This window comes from Hordeum vulgare, chromosome 6H, assembly GCF_904849725.1.
Source record: "Hordeum vulgare subsp. vulgare chromosome 6H, MorexV3_pseudomolecules_assembly, whole genome shotgun sequence".
Classification (NCBI taxonomy): domain Eukaryota; kingdom Viridiplantae; phylum Streptophyta; class Magnoliopsida; order Poales; family Poaceae; genus Hordeum; species Hordeum vulgare.
In genome coordinates this window covers 113,503,399-113,508,939 of record NC_058523.1, presented here as the reverse complement: position 1 = coordinate 113,508,939, position 5,541 = coordinate 113,503,399, and the positions used below count along the sequence as shown (strand labels likewise).

General features: G+C 50.5%; 1 pseudogene; it reads left to right on the top strand.

Annotated features, from left to right (window-relative positions):
* The first annotated feature begins 3,038 nt into the window (after positions 1-3,038).
* LOC123405187 lies at positions 3,039-3,428 on the top strand (annotated as a pseudogene).
* The last annotated feature ends 2,113 nt before the right edge of the window (positions 3,429-5,541 follow it).

Below are 5,541 nucleotides of genomic sequence, written 5' to 3'. Positions count from 1 at the left end.
AGAACCAACTCGTTCAATCACGCACACAGTAAAAAAATTGGAATTGCCACGACCGACTCACCCATCACGCACGCGCCCAACTCTTTCCAACACCCTCCTGTTCTTCCTCCGTTGTAGTCGCCCCAACTCCCGTCGATCCAATCTCATCATGGGTGTTGTGTGGAGTGTTGCGCGCCGCGGAGCCGGAGCTGCGGAGCTTTGATGCGGCGGCGGCGGCCAGGGTGCAAGTGCGGTCCATGTCCATCCGCTCCCTCCGCGAGGTCACCGGCTGCCTGGTAGAGATGAACTAAGAGGTGGTCTGCGTCGCCCTCGCCAGCAAGCACGACGTGTGCGGGTGCGCCGACCTGTTCGCGCTCGTCGAGGACTACTTCGACGCCAGCCTCCACACCCTCGACTTCCTCGCAGCCCTCGATAGGACCCTCCCCTGCGCCCGGGACTTGCATCTCGTCCTCCACCTCGCGCTCTAAGTCCAGGACCCGGCCGTCTGACACGCAAGCGTGCTCGACGCGCTGTGCGGTTCAAGGCCGACTCGTTCAAGGACGAGTTCTTCGCCGCGTTCCAGGCGGCGTACCGGCAATAGCTGGCGATGCTGGACAGGTTGCGGCGGCAGAAGCGCCGGCTAGTCCGGCGCCTGCGGTCGGTCCGCGTCTGGCGTCGCGTGACGGGCGTCGTCTTTGCGACCATCTTCGGGCGACTCGCTGACAAAGGTGAGCAACATGTCGTCTTGCACATATCTCGTCTGAACATCTCGTCTTACACACATTTCTAAAGTTGAGATCATTTGTTTGTGTTGCTTGTTGTAGGTTCTCTTTCTGTCAATTCTTTTTACACTGACGAGAAGTGCATTTGACCGTTCCAGATTACAAGGAGTACAAGCTTGAGTCTCTTACAGGGGCACTAAATAAAGCCTATGATAGTGAAATTTGTAGCTCCGTTAAATTCGTTAGCTTTGAACATCATTGTGCAGTCTATACAAGTACCTCTCTATGTGTTACTGCAGCTTCACCTATGAGGTGAGTCTTCAATTTGTTGAGTAACACCTATTGTCTTTTGAATGTTCTGTGCATTCAAGAAACTATGTGACTGCATAGGTGTGGCTCACTGTCAAAATTGGTTTATATGTTCAATTCGTTCATATGATTTTCAGTTATCTTCGTTGTGCGGTGACATGCTTCTACTTCTCTTGTGTGTGGGGGGGAGGGGGGAATCTATAGGATAGTTTGATTATCATAGGTTTGTACATATACATGTTTGCTTACAGCTTTTATAGTAAACTAACCTCTAGATTCCTGTACATATTCATGAATGGTTTTTTTTCTTTCAATTCAATTCCGGCAGGTTGAAAGGAGCTTCCTCACTGGACAATTTCAAGTATGTGTACTGTCGTTGCAATGAGCGGTTTGGTGTCTCATATGTTAAGGTATGCGTAGTGACATATGTGTCCATTTTTCAGTACATTTCCATGGATAATCCATATCTATATTAGTCAAAATCAAGCCTCATACATCATTATCGATGTTTAGTTTGTATCTTCATATGTTAAGGAACATATTCTATATTAAATTAAGTATTTAGAAGTGGGCAAATTTAGAAAAAAAAATAGAAGCCAGTGTTATGCTTCAGAAGTAATCAAGGCTATGATTTTTAATTCCAACAACCATACAAAGGCAACGCATGTTTTAACAAAATTCTCACCTAGGGGTATTGTAAAGTTAACGATTTGGCTTATTTTTCCTTTTCTCAGTTGTTGTTGCAGATGGTGATAATAACATTTTCTACAGTCGATGCATGGATAGCTCTACTATTAAAGGAGAATCTGCCGTCGTGGTGATGGTTCGACCTCCTCCCCCTTATCACCCCCGCAACAAAATTCCTGTCGCACGATCCAACTCCAAAGAAAACAGCCGGTTCACGTAAGGGAAACCAGCGTTAGAAATAGGAGCCGGCGAATAAAATGGGAAAACAGAAATAGCCACAAGCCCACTAACACACGTCCCACGATCCAATCTCCCTCCGGAGAGAAACCTCTCTGTTCTGCCCCTGCGCGTCGCCTCCGCGTGCCATGGAGGGCATCGTCTCTCCGGCCGCCGTCACTTGAGCCCAACCTTCCCTTCGCTCCCGCCCAGATTCCAACCCAAATCACCTCACCGGCCCGGTTGCCAATTCGCCGCCGCATGCCCCGCGCGGCCAATCCATGTCTCCCACCGGCGATAAGTAGGTGTGCGGCCCCGCCGCCGCTGGCTCTTGTGGTTGGACCCATCGTCCCCGGCTCTCTCCTCCTCCGCCCCCAGGTTGCACCTCCCTCCACGCGATGCTAGCTGACGGCCCTCGCCTCGAACTCTGATTGCAGTTGTTGCCTTTTGTAATGTATGTGCAATTCTGATTGTTTAGTGTGTGCTCTTAGTTCATCGCTCGCCTCATACTTCGTTCAACAAAACCAGATCCATAGGCCTCACCCCACCCCCGCGCGCTAGCCGCTAACCCTCCCTAGGCTAGAACCGCTCCCCTCGCTAACCCTCCCTAGGCTGGAACCGCCGCCGTTCCCGACGTCGCTCCCGCCCCCGAGCGCTAGCCATTGTCCCGACGCCGCCCCCGACCCCGCGCGCTAGCCGCCGCTCCCGGCGCCGCTCGATCGCCCGACCTCGCCCCCGCCCCCGCGCGCTAGCCGCCGCTCCCGGCGCCGCTAGGTCCCGCCCTCGCCCCTGCTCCGCGAGCTCACGGCCGCCCTTGTGCCGCTCGGTGCCGGCCCCGCCCCCGCGTCGCTTGGTGCCGCCCCCTCCCCAGCGCGTTCTGGCGCAGCCTGCGTCGGGAGAGCTCGGTGTGGTCGCACGGCAAGGACGACCTGTTCTCGCGGTCACGAACGATGAGGAGGCGCTGCGATTTCCCAAGCAGAGCTCCCTCGCACCACCACCACCACCATCGCTCCTACATTACTGTGCGACGTTGACATTGGAGATTGGCATGCCCCCGCCCCCCTAAGCTTCCCCGCCGCTTCCCCTTCCCTTCCTCCGCGCGGACTCCTGACCCGGGGCGTCGCGATGGCGGCTACGGCCGGGGCGGCCGCGGAGATCGTGCGGGAGATCGCGGTCGTGGGTGCCGCCGACCTGGCCGCCGCAGCGGAGCCGCTGCGGGCCGACTGCCTCCGCCTCGCGCGCAAGGTGTCCCTGCTCACGCACCCCGTCGCCGAGGTCGCCGAGGCGTAGTCTGGGGAGGCCGGCGCGGCCGAGCCCGAGGCGGCGGCGTGGGTGGCCGACCTGCTCCGGGCGCTCCACGCTGCCAGGAGGTTCGTCGCACTCGGCAGCGGGCCGGCGCTCGACACAGGGACGGCGGATCAGGTGACTGTCGGGGATCTCTTGGTCCAATCAAACCTTCTGCATTGCTCGCTTCTTGATGCGCAGCTCTTGGCCAGATTTCGCCGAACACTTTGAGCGCGATTGTGTGGCGTGTGGTCCGCGCGTTTGTTATATTGATCTCTTTTCGGCATGTGATTCGTTTCCGTTGACGATTAGTATACCGGGCAAGATTTTAGAAATCCATTCACAAAAGTTTTACTTTCACTTGCGCGTACATCTTTTTGTCCAACCGCTCCAGTTGCAGCTATTACGCTGTTGTATTTTAAGTCTCGCGGTTGTAGATCTCCCAAACTGAAGCAATCATCCAAAGGTGATCAAACGAAGCATGTTGTACTCTTTTCAATAGAAGAAAGCCATGGCCGGAACACATTTTTTTTTCTCGTGAATATTTTCAGTTCTATGATAAAGGAAAGAAGAGAGAACGTAATAAAACAACTAAAAAGAAAATCAAGTATGCACACAAAAAACATCAGGTTTAATACCATGTTCTTGCTTCCTTGGATGTAGCCATATAAAATATTCTTTATGGCCATTCCTTAATGGACTGACAGCTACAAAACAGAGAGACGAAGATGGGGGAGAGAAAGAAAGAGAGAGAGAGAGGGCTATCAATAGATGAGAATTTATGAGGAAGAGAGAGGGAGGGAAGAGGGGGAGTGTGAGCAACAAAGCTGGGTATACCTTGTTACTGCTTGTTGTAGACTTGAGGGTAAGACCCAGGAGTCGGCAAAGCTGTTGGCGTGCTGGTGCCTCCTAACAAATGTTTTATAGTGTGTAACAAGATTAAAACATTAGGGAAAACATCTCAGCTATTTGTTTCCATGTATAGCCGAATGCATGGAATTTTTTGTTTCTAAGCTTGCCATGGTTTTTGGATGCTACGAGAATGTTTAGTCAAAGTGGAAGCAACCTTGTGTTGCGAATTGTACTTGAGATTTCCAAAATCTTAGTTTTGTTCCTCTATTTGCAAGTTATAGGAAATCTTCATGTAATTAGTTTACTGTTTTTTATGCCTCTTTCTCTGGATCATTGCTACATGGCAATAGAAAATCACCATGTATGTGTGTCGAATTGAAAACTAGAGTGCCACTTCCTAAGAACAGTGGGGAAATACGAACATTTTACCTTTCTTTCTTGGCACTTTTGGTGTTCCAGTTACAAAAAGTTGCAAGTTTTTAGATTCATGCATTGTGCAGGCTAGGCTTGGTTTGCCGTGGCCATGCTTCAAGGGAGGTGAGACTCAGTGGTGTAGGCCATCACGATGGAGCTATCATGCTATTGCGTGTCCCTGGGTCTTCGGGCGCGTCGTTAGTCCCAGCCACCCATGATCAAGATACGGCGTCTTCTCTCCTTCCGTTTGATGTGAGTAAGCCTCCACTACCCACTCCCAACTGTGTAGAATTTGCAGCCGTGGTTGACATGGGAGATGCCTTGATGCAAAGTACAGGGTTACATATGTGCTGCTGGCCACTGCCCTGTTAGCCCCGTCGCTAGCAGGGTCGACCATGACCAGGGCCGCCAAGCTAAGGTATGACATGATGCTGCTACTGCTGCTACCCACCACCATCTCTGAGACATGGAAATCTAGCAAGCTCCAGGTTTGTGCGGCACTCATGCTCTCCATGTGTTTGTTGAAATGCTCCCATGTAGATAACTAGATATATATAAGTTGATGTTCATATATTAAGCATTTGTAAAATGTTCGTGTACAATGTTAGCATGCAACAATAAATCACAACTCCCAGCAGTAGCTACTTACCATTACTCTTATCACCTTAGACTAAGTTGTATGGATTAGATGACTGATCGCTTATGTTTTGGTAGTAGATTTCCAGAGCTGAATTTGGTACAAGGTTGATGGGCTTTGTTTGTGTGGATTACTAATTTAGCAGCAATGATGGAGATTGTTTGTGTGGACTACCAATCTAGCAGCAACTCTAATGTAACTTTGGCAACATAACCATCATCAAGTGTCACAGGGGTAGTCTAGGGTCGATTCAAAATTCGAATTAGTGATGCTTTAATCTATGTGTAGTTCATCGTCCATTTCTGAATTATCAAGGATTGATTCTATTGACAAAAGATTCTCTACCCGTTGTTTTTTGTTAGATAAAAACAGTTATTGGTTGCTCATGTTATCTTCAATAAGTATTTTTTACACTCCTTTATGTAGAAATGGTCACATAAT